Genomic DNA, 17,043 nt, shown 5'->3' on the forward strand with positions numbered 1-17,043 from the left:
TCTCCACATCTGTCTCCCACCCTTCACTGTAAAGGTATTGGCAAAACTTGAGAACTCTTGCCCAAAATTTACAGAGTAAGAGCTCAACTCTTGCCCAAAATATACAGAGTAAGAGCTTGACACTGCAGCCCTGAATGAACAAACAACTGATACACAGAACAATGGGGGTGACACTTAAAAAACCACTACATTGAACAAAAAGGATGTAAACACAAAAGAGCAAATACTGCAAGATTCTGTTTCTAGGAAGCTCTCAAAGAGACAAATCTAATCTACAGTGACCCAAATCAGGTCATCGGTTGCCTGGGGCTGGAGATGAGAGGCAGGATTGCCAAGGGGCATGAAGGAAATTTCTAAGTGATGAAAATGTTCTACACCTTGACCCAGGTGGTGGTTACACGAGTGTACACATTTGTCAAAATTCCAACTGAACACATAGAAAGTGTGCATTTTATTGGATGGGACTAAAGCTGATATTTTTATGCAAAAACAAAGAAAAGCTTTCAGAAGCAAAAGCCCTTGTTTTGAATCTCTGTCTCTTCCTGGCTGGTGACCTGGAAGGCCTGTTAAGGCCACTTAACACAACTGAGCCTTGGTTTTAGGCTGTTGTCAGGGCTGGAGATAATACATGCCAAACACCTGAGAAAAGAGTAGACCTTCAATAAACAGCAGCTTCTATTATTAATGTTAATTAATAATAATGAGAAATAATAATCTAAGTAACAGCTTCAATTCTCTACCTCACTTTGCTGGGTAGATCTCAAACTGCTAAATGTTCCTTGCCATTAGCTCTTGCTGGAAACCAACACACACTCTTGTGGGCATGCAATCATTTTAATGTTATGCTAGAAGAGATAATCAAGGATGAATACCAAATGAATGTAGATTAAAGAATTCTTGTTTATATATGAATATGGGCCATGGAATCTTGGACTAATTCAAGCCTGAGCAATGCTGACAGTTACCATTTTCTTTCTCCAAAAATCAGAATTTCACTCTAAGTAACTCCATGGGGAGCTTTCTACTATATTATTATCCAGGGTATAATTTCTCTAATAAGGTCATTAGGGGGAAAAAATTCTGGACTCTATAATCCCTTTGTATTAGTTTTCTCCTAAGAGTATCTTTCTCTAGAGATAAGACACAGGTCATCACAGCAAATTTCCTATCTATAGCAATCTGGTTTTGATAGTTTTTAGAACTAAATCTGTGAGCTCATCTTGTTTTTTGGTCACCTCCTTCCACATTCAGAAAACTGCTTTGCAGCAAACTGTTCAGTTCTGTTTAGGCCTTCAAACAATTTCTCTAGAGCTGGAGCAAAGGTGAGTGAGAAAGTTTCCAGGTTCCTGGTAGAACTGAGACTCCGTGGGAGGCTACTGAAAACTCAGCAGTAATGGAGATTCCAGGGGGAACAAATGAAAGGAGCCATGCTGTGCTGGGCTCAAAGCTGCAAAGGTGTTGTCAACCCCTCTTTCAGTAAATGCCTCTAACCACCTTCATTGGGGAGCATCCCTGTCCCATTTTTAGCCTACCAAGGAGCCAACTTCTAGTGCTCAATGCTATGCTGGTTTCTTCCCAGTGCGTTCTTAGTATTAGAACAGATCAACCCAATGTCACGAGCAGTCTCCCTTTTGGCAGAAATGCCTCAGAGCTATTATTCCATAATGACAGCTAGGGAATCCAGGGCCTTCTAAAGACATATAGAAGGCTCCAGAGAATTAACATGGAGGCAGGGCCACTGAAACATGACTTTTCAACCCAGAGGAAGCTCTGCAAGTTCCCAGGTGTTATACTCCATCCCCAGCCTGACTCCTGTCCTAACAGTCCAGAAGTCTCTGGAAATAAAGATTCATTGCAACACAGTCCCACTTGGACTCTTTAGGAAATGAAATTTGCTAATGGCAGGATAGTTTTGTTTCATGATTTGCCTTTCCATGTATTTTACTCATGAACAACAGTTTTTCAAGCGGCCAAACAACTTTTCTTAAAAGTGACTTCCCTCCTAGGGCAGAGACTGCTGTGTGTTCATCCCACATCATTTCCTCCTTCTCCTGGGCACACAATGAGACCACACTTCCCAGGATCCCTTACAGTTGGGCAGTTAAGCACAGCTGTGTACCTGAATGACTGTGTGGAACACAGCTCCTCTGTCACCCACACTGGGAGGGGTGAAGGAAACCAATTGCTACTTTATTCAGACTCCAAAATGGTCTGTTCCAAGAGTTCACCTTTCCTAACCAACTTTCCTCCTATTTAGTTAACCCCTCAAAAGCTCCATTAAATGATTCTGGAGAGAAAAACAACAACAAAGGGATACCAACATCTAGCCATGCAGGATAAATATTTCTTGATCAAAATCCATGTAACTCAGCCTGAGAGCCCCTGCTTTAACCTGTGAATTCTCTACAGGCATCCTCATCCCTTCCTTCCCACAACCATCAAGTTCAAGTAAGTCTTCCAGAAGTTAAGGGCTGACAGGAGCCAGCTAGTGTTAAACAGGAAGTCCACATGTCTCTAGCTGCCACTGGTAACACTTCAATTACCCACCACCTGCTTATCATGAGGTTCTCAGTACAGCTTTTTCCATTGTCCATTGTCTCCCAAAGAAAAGGTTAATGGGAAATGTCAAGATCCAATAGGCAGGAAAAATCCCAGCGCTAAGCTGAGAAAATAAAAGAGGTTATTTCTAGACTAAGTCATGGTTCTGAAAGCTGGCATGTATCATCCTGGACCCTCCAGTCTTTAGATTGGCCCTTTATTCTCATGCTGACATGGCTTGTACCCATTGTTGAAGAAGATCCTTCACTCATGGCCAAAGCTTCCTCTCCTCCTCACCATGCTTCTAAAGAGCTATGCCCTAGACTGGAAACATCTTCAAAGGATCTCCTTTCCTTCTGCATCCCACAGAGCAGGTGCACTAGGAAGAATGGGCAAGCTGCCATCGCAAATCATCTCAATACTTTGATTGCTTGAGGCAATGAACATTCTCTATGCATTCATACAATAGTCCAACAGAGATATATGGACCCAGGTTCCTATAGTTCCACCAAACCCTATAGCCTCAGTATCTTTACAGTCAAGGGAACAGAAGAGAAATCACATGTGATAGGGATTTACAGGCCAGGCCTAAAAGTGGTATATATACACACATCACCATAGTCCTCCACATTCCACTGACCAGAACACAGTATGTGCCCACATTTGACAAGAGGGTCTAGGAATGTATTCTCACTATGGCTCAGAATGAGAAGGCGAAACGGACTGTGGTGATCACACAGTGGTGTATGTCCCCTAGTCGGGACAGAGAATGTCTCCCAGAAGCATCCTGGTCAGCTTTCAAGGACTGGATTCAAAGATCTGTTGGCAGAAAAATGAAACTTCCCAGAACCATGCAGGAGAGAAATGTTAACCTTTGCACAATAAACCAGGATACTGTTTACCAGCCTGAGGCTAAGGTGAGGTGAAACCTCACACAAGTTGGTAGCAAAAGCATCTGAGATGGGAGATTTGTGTGCACACAGAATGGGCCAGAATGGCCCTGAGAGAGGAAAAACCTTGTGTTGCTTCCTAGATCCACGCTGGTTGGGACAAGCAGACTCATACTTCCAGGGGTAGCCCAAGAGATCAGAGTAGACTTCTCACTTCAGAGACGGGGAAGCAGAGCTGTCCAGAGAGGTACCATCTGTAGCCAGCAAGAAAGCCAGGCCTAGAGCTGCACTCCCTGATTCTATCACTCCCAGTCCACCATGCCATTGTGTATCCCTCTATCCTCCCAAGCATGGGCCTTAAAGAAAACAGCTACAAGCCAGGGTTTCTATCCAACAAAAGATTTCTGGAAACCATGTTTCCCATTCTGGCATTTTGTTCTTTTAGTCTCTCCTTCCAGAATTACGTAAATGTACAAATGGCAGGTGCATGTGTAAGGCATGAGGACGAAGTCACTCGCATACTCACCACAGTCTGTGTCACCCAGATGGCTTCCTGCTCATGCAAGAAGGACTCAGCTCAGGTTTCATCCATAAATGTTCCTTTATTTGTCCCCGAAGGCCTCCTGTCACCTACAGGAGCACTTCTCCGCAAGCTCTGTGAATTACAACTCTTTTAGAGGATATGTTCCAGACAATGAACTTCTTTCCTTCCATATTTGAAAATGAGATTAACCCAAGAACACTGCAGAGACTCTGTGAAAGGCTTCCAATGACAAGCATTTCCGTAACAATGATACAGGAATATATCCACACTGTTTTCTAAATCTGAGAAAGTCTGGAAGCCCAAGTTTTGCCCGAAGAAGAATGGCAGACGGGCACAATTTGTAAGAATCTATCAACCTAGCATTCAAGCCCAGAGGGGCTGTGAGATCAGAGTTTGCCACCACCACCACCTCCCACCCCAGGATTATTTCTGGCTTCTCTCCTACTCCTACCAAATCACAACTTCCCTCTTTTCTCTCCACCAACAAAGCCCCAAATTCCACCTTCTGTGCCTGTGGTCCCCTCTATTTTGTGTCATCTGAAGGACATGGCAAAGAGTGGGAGCAAGTTAGGGAGAATCCAGAAGGGCGATGAGTTCTAGGGAGAGGGGCTTCCTTTTGTTCTATAGTAGAGATTAGAAAACTATGATCCTTGGGCCAAATCTGGCCCCTCATTATCTTTTTATAATGTCTTATTGGAACACAGCCAATACACATTTACTCTTGTGCTACAGTGGCAGGGTTCAAAGTTGGGACAGAGACGCTATGGTCCACAAAACCTAAAATATGTTCTATTCGGCCCTTTACAGAAATATTTTTAAGCCATAAAATACATAAACACATGTTCATAGTAGCACTAGTCACGACAGCCAAAGGGTGGAGTCAACCCACATATGTCCACCAAAGGATGGAGAGATACACAAATTGTGCTTTATTGTAATATTATTCAGCCATAAAATGAAACTAAGTACTGATTGATATATGCTAGACATGGGTGAACTTCAAACACATGATAAATAAAAGAAGCCAGACACAAAAGGTCAGATATTGTATGGTTCTATTTATATGAAATATCCAGAAGAGGTAAATTCTTAGAGACAATGCAGAATGGTGGTTGCCAGGTGCTGGGGGAAGAGAAGAATGGAGGAGAAACTGCTTAATGGGAACAGGAATTCCTTTTGGGGTGATGAAAAGGTTTTGGAACTAGACAGAGGTGGTAGTTGTGTAACACTTGGAAAGTACTAAATGCCACTCAATGGCTCACTTTAATATGGTTATTTTAGGATGTGTGAATTTCACCTCGACAAATTCTCTTACAACTCAATACATCATTTTTTAAGGAGTCAATCTCTGGGGATTTTGGAACAGAGGAGTGACACCATCTAAGATACACCTTCAGGCAAGAACCTAGCAATACTTACAAAAAGGGAAGTCCTTGGATTACCCCTGGGTGTCTGGGGGAAGATGCCACCATGAATCAAAATTAAAAATAAAGGAGAAAAAGCAAATTAGGAAAGGGGGGCACTCCATTTGCCACCTGCCGAGTTTATACACCTGTGGGACAACTGAAAGGATTTAACAGGAAGCTATTGCTGAACTGGGATTTAAGAGCGAAATTACGGCCACAGAAAGAGATGCAGGATTCATCCTTAAGGCAATGGTATTACCATGAGAGAAGAGAGGAGAAAGAACTGGCACAAACGATGAAGAATCCCTAGTTTTACAGGGCAGGGAGATTAAGTACAGCCAGAAATAATATTAAAGAAGAGGTGGGCAGAGGATCAGAAACAGGCCAGGTGAGAAGGAGCCCAGAGGAACTCGTGGAAAGGCACTGGAGTTGTATGTAGCAGTAGAGTTCAAAATCTACCTCCTGGTTCTTGACTTTTCCTCTGAGAATCTGAGGTTGCTAAGTAAGTGGCGCCATGCACAGGCTCAGTATAGCTCAGCACCCAAAGGAAATAAGACTCCAAAGCTGTGAGTTTTGCCCTCCCTGGCCTTCAGTCACCCCCATGCTTGAAAGGATGGCACACACAGCCTCCAACACACACATTCTCCCAACCATGGTCCCAGCTCCAAGACTGAGCTCACTTCCAAAGTAGAGTCATGCTCGATGAGTCCTGGGCGCCTCTGTAAACTTGTCAATCCAGCCAGTATATGGAACAGTCGTGGCTGGATATAACCACCACTCAGGGCCTTCTGGCATCAGTGGCTACTGACTGGACAGTGCTATAACTATTTCTATTTGCAGCAATAAATCCTCTACAGTATTACATTAACTTCAAAATGATGACATTTGGCATATAATAGCAAATTGATTCCTTAGAAACAGAATGAATCTGACTTGCCATTATTACCATAAGTGGGAATCCAAAAAGGCTATAATAAATAATATAACCACATTCTATTTATTCACCCTTGATCTCTCCTCTATACTATTAACTAAAGAGGTAAGCACCATGGACGAGCAAGAATTATTTCTGGTATGACAAGGAAGGGACTTTGTTGGGGGCAGAGGGATGCCTAACGAAAAGCAGTGGGATGTCTTTTAGCAAAGGCAAGTTTGTAATGAGTATCAGGCTGACTTTTTAAAATAAGAGCTATTCAGGTGTGAAATGGGCTCCCCCAGAAATGAAGTGGGAGTCCCTCGGCTTTTCTGGGGCTGTAATAATGGGTTAGTCATGTATGACAGCTTGCATAATGGTTACTCCAGTATGGGAGACTGTGGACAGCAGCCTCTCTGTGATTTATACAATATCAGCTGGAAAAGCATCCTATTTTGCCATGGAAAATGTTCTGGAGAACCAAGCTCACCATGGGCTTCTAAGATGAACACACTGAAACCAACTTCAGGTAGCTATTCAGAAGAAATCCAACAACCCCAGTAGATACCTTCTTCAAAAAGGTTTTAGAAAAAAAACCTGTAGCCCAGAAGTGACCAACAGGCAGCCTCTGAGCCAAATTCGGCCTACAGGTGTTTTTTAACAGCCCCGCCTAGTTTGTGTTTTCTGTTCTTGATTTTATTAGTATGCATACCTCTCCCAATCCTTCAAACTTGAACAATGTGGTGAATGCTTCCAGTTGACAGCCCCAGGATATCTCCACCAGGAAGTGACCATTCCCCAAGCGTGAATCACTCCCAGCTGCTCTCTCCTCTACAAAGCTGCCCGCCACCAAACTAGGGCTCCCCATCTCCACCACAGAGCAGTGGCCAGTGACTAATGGACACAAGGGTGCACAGGGGACAAAAGTCTTCCCTGCCTTGCCTCAAGGTGGGGTCAATATGATCCTACTTCCTTGATCTCCCCTTCTTCAAGCAGTGCCTCTCAAGGACTGGTCCCCATACCACAAATCACATGGGCTTCTCCTGGGAACCTGGTTAGATATGCACATCTCAAGCCCCACTGGAGATTTTCTGAATCAGAAACACTGGGACTAGGACCCAGGAAGTTGTGTTTAAACAAGCCACCTGAGTAACTGTCATGTGACAACCACATGACAATCACAGTCCAAATCCTCCCTCTGTTATATGACATATTTTGACATGGGCTTCCTATTCCAGTTCTGCCTGCAGAGAACCCAACCCCTAACAGGAAAGTTCATACTAAACAAAATCTGCTCTTTCCAGCTCCCCTTGAAAACTGCTTCTTTCCCACAGGGAAGCAACCAGCTTGATGCAGAAGAGCTGCTGTCTGTCCCACTGCAACAGTTTCCATGGGTTCCACTGGTTTACACCATACAGTAGCTCATGCATCCTGGCCCCATTTGCATGGACTGGTCTGGACATTTGATCTAGCTCTCCGGACTAAGTTTGCTGAGATCAGGGCTTGCCTTTTCCATCCCTGTGGAATGGCTGGCATGGCTGGCACTCATCTATTTCAGTTGAGTTAGGGTGAACAGCTCCAATCCTGTTGAAACCGGTCAACATTTCTGAGACTCAGAGGCAAAATTCACACAATTAAGAGCCCAAGAAACAATCCCTGCAACAAATTAATATAACGACCTCATGGACATTATAGTTATGCATTGGCTATAATTGTGCAAGGATGTATTATGCTGGAGAAATTAGTTGCTGATTCACCTGGTCATCATCCTAAACCCCAAAGTCTGCAGATTAATAACCCTTGTAATTTGATCCTGGTCCACCTAAGCACAGGTGCCATCTCTACTCATTTAACATCTAATTCCTCAAAGTAGGTTTGCAGGCCTCTGACACATGGTTCAAATATTCACATGGCCTCCTTAGCCTAGAGAGACATTTTGATTACAGAACCAAGCTGCATGTGAAATAAACACAAAATAAAATCCGGCTGCAAACCTGAGCTCTGGAAATAAAAAAGAAGTCATTTCCAACCCAGCACTAGCTGGCTGCTCTCAAATTATCCATGGAGAAAATTGTCCAAACTTTTCTACCCAAACTGCATTTGTTTCTGATTTTAAACTAAGTTCCGTTCCTAATTTTTCTTCCTTTCTCCAAAGCTTCTATCTTTAGGAAATACGTAGCCCAAGTTCTATAATTTGCACTTCATTTGAACACTAATGAAAAGAAATGCTCTTCCCCCTCAAACTATTTCCTCAGTCAATTACACAAATCCTCTAAGTGGAGTGTGTGAAGTGATTTGTGTCCAAGAACTTAATTAGTACTTAATTCTGGAATTTGTATCTTCTTAAGCCCACATCCTTTTAAGTTTCCACCAAGCTCAAAAAATGGTCCAGGTGTGGTCCCCTAGCATAAGATCAAGGCAGCAATGGATTTGAAGAAGTCAAGAGGAATAAAAGACCATCTGTGTGTTCAAAAAGGCAACAGCCCCACTGCCTTAACGTTCCAGGCAGCCTCTCTGCCACCAACGAAGGTCCTTTCAAATCCACAAAGAGGGCAGGAGCCAACAGCACTTGCTTACTTTGCTAATAGTTGTCTTAATGTAAAGAGAAGCTATGCTCACTATAGGAAAAAACCAGGCGGAAATAGAGAATATAAAGGAAAAAAACATAATCAGCTACCTAGTGATAGGAAACACTTCCATTTTTAACAAAGACTTCCATTTTTTTATGTTGAATGTACAATAGATACATTATATTGTAGATCCTACTTTGTGTCCATCCACTTCTCTCATTTCCTTCACTTAGTGTAACATTTCCCTGTATTATTCAAAACTGTTTGTACCAGTCCTTATTTTAGGACAGTAAGAACTTGGTGAGGCTGCCTTCAGACACTGCTGGGCTCTTCCAAAACATCACACACTTTAAAATCTTGGGGAGGGATATGGGGTGAGGATGTATAAAGCAGAGATATATAAACATACAGCATATCTGGGGCATTAAAATTTTATGGGGGAATGGCAATTAGGGGGAAAAACTGTCCAAAAGACTCCTTGAGGGGGGTGATCATGAAAAAAAGGCCAAGAAACTCTACAGATGACTGTAATATAATCGACTTAACCAATCCTTTTAATAAAAACCTGCCAACACACACTTAAACTACTGCTTGATATTAGACTGTTAAATAAAAGCAAAAACTAAACAAACTTTTCTAATGTCTCTTAATGACCATATGTTCTTTTTCAGAGTAAGAGATATGTTTCCCTATGATATGGATCTCCAACAATCTGAGTCATTAAAGGCAAGGAAAATGAAACCGGCCTGCTTGTTGGCAATCTGTACACCACTCTTTCCAAGTTCCATATGTCCATCATTCAACTTGACGCGGGAGGAAGGAAAGTAACACTGAATAAGCCCTCACACCTCATCCTCAGCAGAACACCATGAAGCCTGTGCATTTATCCAAACTTTCATTTAGGTTCTTGCTCAAAGTCACACATCTGTTCAGAGGCAGAGCCCAGATCTGGTCAAGTCAGCCCGCTTCCCATACTCCCCCTGAACAGCAATGAAGTCACTCTTAGAATGTGCCAGGACTTAGTTCCTCACCTGTAAAATGAGAGGGCTGGACTAGATTTCTCATTGGGGCTTGCAATTCTAGGCTTTCCATATAATCACATCATCAAGCAGCTAAGTGTTTGGGGCCATGGGTCAGACCCCAGGCTGTCAAAACCCCTAAAAAAATCAAAGAAGGGCATCCTTTCTTCCACTCTCCTGACACATTTTGGAACCAATGTGGCCTCACTATCAAGGTGCTGCCCAGAGTCAACGCTCTCTAGAAAGAATGTGCTGACTTCAACTCTGAAAGCACACATCCAGCTCTGCCCCTTCCCAGAGCTTTTTCTCAGGCTTGTTCCCAGTGCTGAGCCTCTGGGGAGAGCTCTGCATGGATGCAGAAGATAAACATTCAGCCCTTAATGAATAGTGGTTTTTTTTTTTTCTCCAGGCCATTGTCCTGCTTTTTAGCACTAAACTGCAGAGATGCATCAGCATCATAAGAGCACTGTCTAATTAAAAGAAAGTTTTAAGAAGTAGGAGCCCTCATGGGATTCCTCACCAAAGTGTGAGCATCCCTAAGCTAAGAGAACACACATATTTTAGAAGGTATCCTTGGAGGGTACCATTTCTAGTACATGTGGCTCACTCTGTCTCTCCTGATCTGGTACCACAAAAAGGGCTCTCCTGCAAAGATGCACAGCTAGATGTTGGGAGCTCAACAGAGGGCTAGAAGGCAAGGTGCACTCACAGAGGCCGGATGGCCAGTCACATTTCTTCTACTGAGTTTGTTATGCTGCCAGGCTATGTTCTAATAAATATTTGTCAGCTTCTGTCCCACAGGTTTTGTGTCTGTGATGGAGCTGGGATCCCTGTGTAGATGTGCCCTGCAGAATCCCAAGTAAAATGTGCTGCACAGCTGGAAATTATTCTGATTTCACATGGATTCCTCAAGTCAGAGGTATAAGCATAATAAATCCTCCCCGAGTTAGGTCAGGCACCTTGGACCATTCCCCTGACTCATCTACAGCCAGGTAGTGGGCTTAAGTCTACATGGACCCAAGAAAGACCCAGTAGCAAATAACATCTGACATGGAAAGCACGTCTTTGAATGTGGAAGAAAAATGTGCAGAACCCAAACTGCTATCGGAACAGGTGTGCGCACAGTTAGAATTTAGCAAGGCTTTGTTTGCATAAAGCAATACTGAGAGTTTTATGTTCACTTTCAAAGCAGGAAACTGAGTCCCCAGGTCTCAAAGGGCTGAAACCCCTTTTTTTCACTCACCAGAACTGCAGAATCCCATGTATGATCGAGCTGAAGAACCTCTGACCAGAGGCTTAGTTTGCTGTTCTTCTACAAATTTCCTAAACATCCATGTCTGTCAAGTGACTTAAACCCTCCATTTAAAAATCATTTTCACTATTTCAATTGGAAAAATAATTGGGAGTTTTTTTAACCTACAGTAACCATAGTATAACTAACTTCTTTCTCCTGCTGGGTGGGCAGATAACGCACTTTCCTTCTGTGCACATCTTTCCTTCCTGTTTTTCAAAGAAAAATCCCTACCATCCCCAGTTTCCTCATGATTCCTAGGGTCTAGTGCCAAGAGTCCTGGAGTCTATTTAGCACTACATTCTCTGATTCATCTGGGATATCATAAGTCTCCTTAACTATGCACAACATGAAATTCAAATAAAAATGCTACCATGTGATATATTTAATATTTAATAGGATTTTATCTCATCTTACTTGATTTTAAACACAAACCAAATTAACAAAAATACTCTCAGAAAAGAACACTAATGAGTCTGCTTTTTATTTTGGTGTGGTCTTCAGCTGACCTTTCACTATAGATGTGTGGTTCTTAATTGGAGAGGAGAAAAAAATATTCTCAAAAGTCTTCTCAGGTTCCCCCCATCCAAAAGATCCCAAGGAATATGTTCCCAGTCCCATAACTGCTGAACAACCTGCCAGTTGAGACAGAAAGGAGACAAAATACACGGTGCCCATCACCACCACCTCTACTCACAGTCCTCCCTTCACTCCAAGATGGTGTCCCCTAGCCTGGTCATCTAAGATACAGGTCCTAGGGATGGCTCTAACTCCTCTTTTCCCTTACCTCCCACAACATCATTTGAGTCTCTATCACTGTACCTCCTCAGCATTTCTCAACACCATCTCTTCCTCTCCTCTTAAGCCATGGCCCTCACTCAGGTCCTCTGTACCCCTCAGCTGGATTTCCAACCAACCTCCCAAGGGACTGCAGATCCTCCCAAGTCCTCCCAGAGTAGTGGTTTTAAACCACAAATGGGATCACAAGAGCCCCTCCTTGGAAAACATCCATCGCCAAAGGTTAAGATTCAGAATGCCAAACATGACTATGAGGGCCAACGTAAGCTGGCCCCAGCCCACCTTTTGATTCCATCACTACTCAATTAATGGTAAGGTTCTGTGGGACATGATGATCAAACATGTTTAGTAAAGGAGAAACAACGAAAGCAATCATACCCAACAGTATGACATGCCTACTCTGGAAAGTGGCACCAAATGCTTTATATGCAGTATCTCAATCTTCTCAAGAAGGCAGGTATTATTCTTTACCCCATTTGTCAATCAGGAAAGCAGATGCACAGCTCATTAGGTGACACAGGCCAAAGCTCAACCCAAGAAGAGACAACAGAGCCCATGTCCTTCCTCACCATGCCACACTGCCTCCTCTATGGTATCAACACTGATGGTCTAGGTCACCTAGACCTCGTCGTGTAGATCAAAAGGTCATTGCAAACATCCACCATACACTGCTTAGGATACTTTCCTCTTAAATACGCAAGAGGAAGCCCCTTGCTGAAGCTAAGAGAGGATCCAGAAGATATCACAAAGTCTGAGTACCAACTCAAGTAGAGGAGGCCAGGCTCAACCCACAAATGCCACCTAAAATGCCCTACTCCAATGGCCTCTCCCAATCATTCCCAAGTACATGCCCAGGGCAAAGTACACTGGAGGATTCCATGTCCCACTAATTCTCTGGATGGGTCATGCTCACCAGGCACCATTCTCCCATGCTAAGAAACCTACACAACGGAGAATGCATATGAGGCAGAAGACCTCGGAGCTTTGATCCTCCCTGTTCTCTCTTCCTGCACTGCTCAACCCCTACCCTCGATTACAATTACATGGCTATGACACCTTTCTAGCTTGCACAAACCTTATAGTAGGTGCCCAATAATTCTTTCCCAAAAAAAATAATGAATGGATGAAAACTTTAGCTTTATCTATTTTTATGAATTAATAAGAGCAGCACCTGGTTTTAGCGCCAGTGTCTTGTGGAGATGATCAGTGAGCCAGCCTCCCTGAAACTGACCTCTCTGGAGGCCCTGAGCAAATGAGCCTGGGGACCTGTGAGGATGAGGAATTGGACCAAGGCCCAGCTAGGGCATGCGGGCAGTCCTTGTCCATAATAGTCCCATCTCATTTCTAGCACCCAGAAAACCATTAACATTATTTGCAGACACTGCTACACGCACAAAATTTGGTACAACAGCTCGTGCTTCATGCACATTCACTCTCTAAAAAGCAAATAAGAAATACAAGGTGGCAGGTGAACAACAAACACCATGTGAAAAGAACTGAAAATCTAACTTAAACAGGCCTCTTTCACTTAGGGATGATAAACATGACATACCATGGCGACATAAACCGTAAGCAGGCTGCCCCTTTAAAAATATAACCATCAATCTGTTGTTAAGCCCACAACCAGTTGCAGTATTAATCACACGCTTTTGGCAAGAGAATCCATTTCCCAATAAAGTTTGAGTGGCAGAGAAAAGGCAGAGCCAACAATCGGGAAATAAACTATGCTTCCAAATGATCGAAGGAAAGCTGCTCTTCTCGCTGGCGGCTCTCCCGCCATCCTGCTGCTCACACCAGACACACATAAATACACATGCCACTTTGCTTCCCCCACATCATATTTCCATCATTGCAGAGTGCTGTGCGGTTCTGTTCTGGGCCCATTTTTCACTTTGTGCCATTTTTGTAGGCTTTGCTCAGACCTCCCCTAGAAATTAAGAGCCCCTTCTTAAGCACAACACCATCTCTGGTTTCTTACAGCTTCCTTTTCTCCCCTCCCCCTCTCACCCTCCCCCTTGTAGGGAGTCCTAGAACCAATCCTGCTAAGCAGCTTGTGTGTCCTGCCTCACCTCTTAAACTGTAAACCCCCGGAAATCAGTGTCCAAACCTTATTCCTATCTCCCCAGTGGCTGGCACAAAGTAAACATTTAATTAATGCAGAGTAGAGTTTTATTCACTATAGGAGAGGTTTCTAATAAATGAAGCAGACTTGGGAATCCATGAACTGTGCTATTCACTAGCATGTCCAAGCAACCAATTCTCAGATGCGACACTCACAATACAGATAGGAGGACAAATCCCCACATATTCCAGTCTTTTCCTATAAATTGATACTAATGAGTGTTTTTCCTTCCATGGAAATTGTGAGATGTGTTTGACCAATCACCTTTGGAAATGTTGTGATACAGTTACTGTATCTACATTAAATTTATAGATTAATATGGAATGACTGACATCTTGACAACATTGAGTGCTCCTTCCAATCTATAATATACCTCTCCACTTATTCAGGCCTTGTTTCATGCCTTTAGAGATTCTCCAGGTAAATCTAGGCACTCTTTGAACAGATGGATTGCTAGGCACAATTATGTAGTTGTTGCTATTGTGAGTGGTATCTTCTATTATATTCTTTATTATTACAGTACAGAGGAAAACTTCATATTTGGATGTTTATATTATCTGACAAACTTGCTGAACTCATTACTCCTAGTGGTTGGTCTGGTAATTAACTTCTCAAGTAAATGGTATTACATGCAAAAAATGACAATTTGTCTTTTCCAATCCTCAGGACTTTCTTTTTACTTGTTTTACTGTGTCACCCCAAACCTTCTTTAGTATGTAACAGCAATACATGAATATCCTTACTTCTAATGTCGAAAAAGAATACTCCTAAAATTCATCTATTAAACAATGTTTGCAACAGGCTTTTGGAGGAAAGCCCTGATCAGATAAAGGGTATTCTTTTCTATAAAGACTGCATTATTGTACTTAATTATCTGCTGCCCCTACCTACCAGGCCCAACATCACTGGGCCTCTTTTTATCTTTTTTCAAGATTTTATTTATTTATTCATGAAAGAGACACAGAGACATAGAGGGAGAAGTAGGCTCCCTGTGGGAGGCCTGGTGTAGGACTCTGATCCCAGGATCACGACCTGAGCCGAAGGCAGATGCTCAAACACTGAGCCATCCAGGTGCCCCACCACAGGGCTTCTTCTTCTTTTTTTTTTTTCTTTTTTTTTTTTTTTTTATTATTTATGATAGTCACAGAGAGAGAGTGAGAGGCAGAGACACAGGCAGAGGGAGAAGCAGGCTCCATGCACCAGGAGCCCGACGTGGGATTCGATCCCGGGTCTCCAGGATCATGCCCTGGGCCAAAGGCAGGTGCTAAACCGCTACGCCACCCAGGGATCCCCACAGGGCTTCTTCTTTTGGGCAAATTATAGATCCCATCATATGACATCAGGCTTGACCATAAGACTTTCTTTGGCCAATGGATTATGAGAGGAGATGACAAATGCCACATCCAAGGTGACATTTGCAACCACCTAGTGCTTCTACAGCTCCTCCCCCTTTGCTACTGGATCACCACACATCCCAGATAGTGACTGTTCCTCCAGCCTGCATTCTGAATGAAGACTACAGAGGCAGAAACACAGCCAACTTACAGCCTACATGTAACATGAACAGGAAATCAACCTTTACTGTCATAAACCACTGACATTTAGAGGTTGTCATTGTAGTGTTACTCAGCAAAAGTTGATTGGTATGCCATGTATTCCTGTTTGTCTCTGGGCTTTTGTCATAAACAGCTTTGAGATCATCATACAATTTATTTTCCTTTAATTTGTTAATGATTTCTACTTACAGGTTTTGAGGTTAAATCTGTAGTGGACTACTGGGAAATAACCTATTGGATAAAGGGCTAGTATCCAAAACCTATAAAGAACTTAAACTCAACCCCCCAAAAAACAAAAAACCCAGTCAAGAAATGGGCAGGAGACATGAACAGTCATTTCTCCAAAGAGTACAAATAGCTAACAGACGCATAAAAAAATGCTCAATATCACTCAGCATCAGGGAAATACAAATCAAAATCACAATGAGATACCACCTCATCCCTGTCAGAATAACTAAAAGGAACAACTCAGGAAACAGATGCTGGCAAGGTTGTGAGAAGGGGTAACCTTCTTACACTGTTGGTGGGAATGCAAGCTGGTGTAGCCATTCTGGAAAACAGTATGGAGGTTCCTCAAAAATAGAGCTACCCTACAACCCAGCAATTGCACTACTAGGTATTTACTCAAAGGATACAAACATAGTGACCCAAAGGGGCACCTGCACCCCAACGTCTATAACAGCAATGTCAAACAGTAGCCAAACTATGGAAAGAGCCCAGATGTCCACAGACAGATGGATAAAAATGTGGTGTACATATACATGTGGTGTATATAACTGAATATTACTCTCGCATCAAAAAGAAATCTTGCCATTTGCAAGGATGCAGATAGAGCTAAAAGATATACTAAGCAACATAAGTCAGAGAAAGACAAATATCAGATGATTTCACTTAGTGGAATTTAAGAAACACAACAAACGAACAGAGGAGAAAGGAAGGAAAAATAAAAATGGAAGCAAACCACAAGAGTCAACTACAGGAGATGAATTGAAAGTTGCTGGAGGGGAAGTGGGCGGGACAAAGGGGTAACTGGATGATGGACATTAAGGAGGGCACTTGATATAACGAACAATGGGTGTTACATGCAACTGATGAATCACTAAATTCTACCCCTGAAACTAATCATACACTATATGTTAAGTAAATTGAACTTAAACCAAAAGTTAGAATCTAGAGCTGACTACTAGGGAATTTCATAAAGAAGACATGACCACCAATTGACCTGTGAACTGGATCTGGGCACCCAGTCTGCCTACCCGCTCCCTCCTGTGGTTAGAATGCGGGTTCCACTTGCCTTTCCTGTTTCCAGAGACTGCTCCAAGGACACACCCTTGAGATGGTGATGTGGTGCTGAGAACACCTGCACACTGTATATGACTGGGCCCAATTAGAGCCT

At 42.9% G+C, this 17,043-nt stretch overlaps 1 protein-coding gene and 1 long non-coding RNA gene across 14 annotated transcripts in view; one reads left to right on the top strand and one right to left on the bottom strand.

Moving 5' to 3' along the window:
* Nucleotides 1-17,043, bottom strand: part of PTPRT (protein tyrosine phosphatase receptor type T) — a 1,044,320-nt gene that overhangs the window by 935,327 nt on the left and 91,950 nt on the right. The window lies entirely within an intron of this gene.
* Nucleotides 5,105-9,602, top strand: LOC125753476 (uncharacterized). The gene is made up of 2 exons (XR_007405421.1): nt 5,105-5,766; nt 9,533-9,602. It is a non-coding gene; the product is annotated as an uncharacterized LOC125753476 (long non-coding RNA).

This window comes from Canis lupus, chromosome 24 (genome assembly GCF_003254725.2).
Source record: "Canis lupus dingo isolate Sandy chromosome 24, ASM325472v2, whole genome shotgun sequence".
In the NCBI taxonomy this organism is placed as follows: Eukaryota; Metazoa; Chordata; class Mammalia; order Carnivora; family Canidae; genus Canis; species Canis lupus.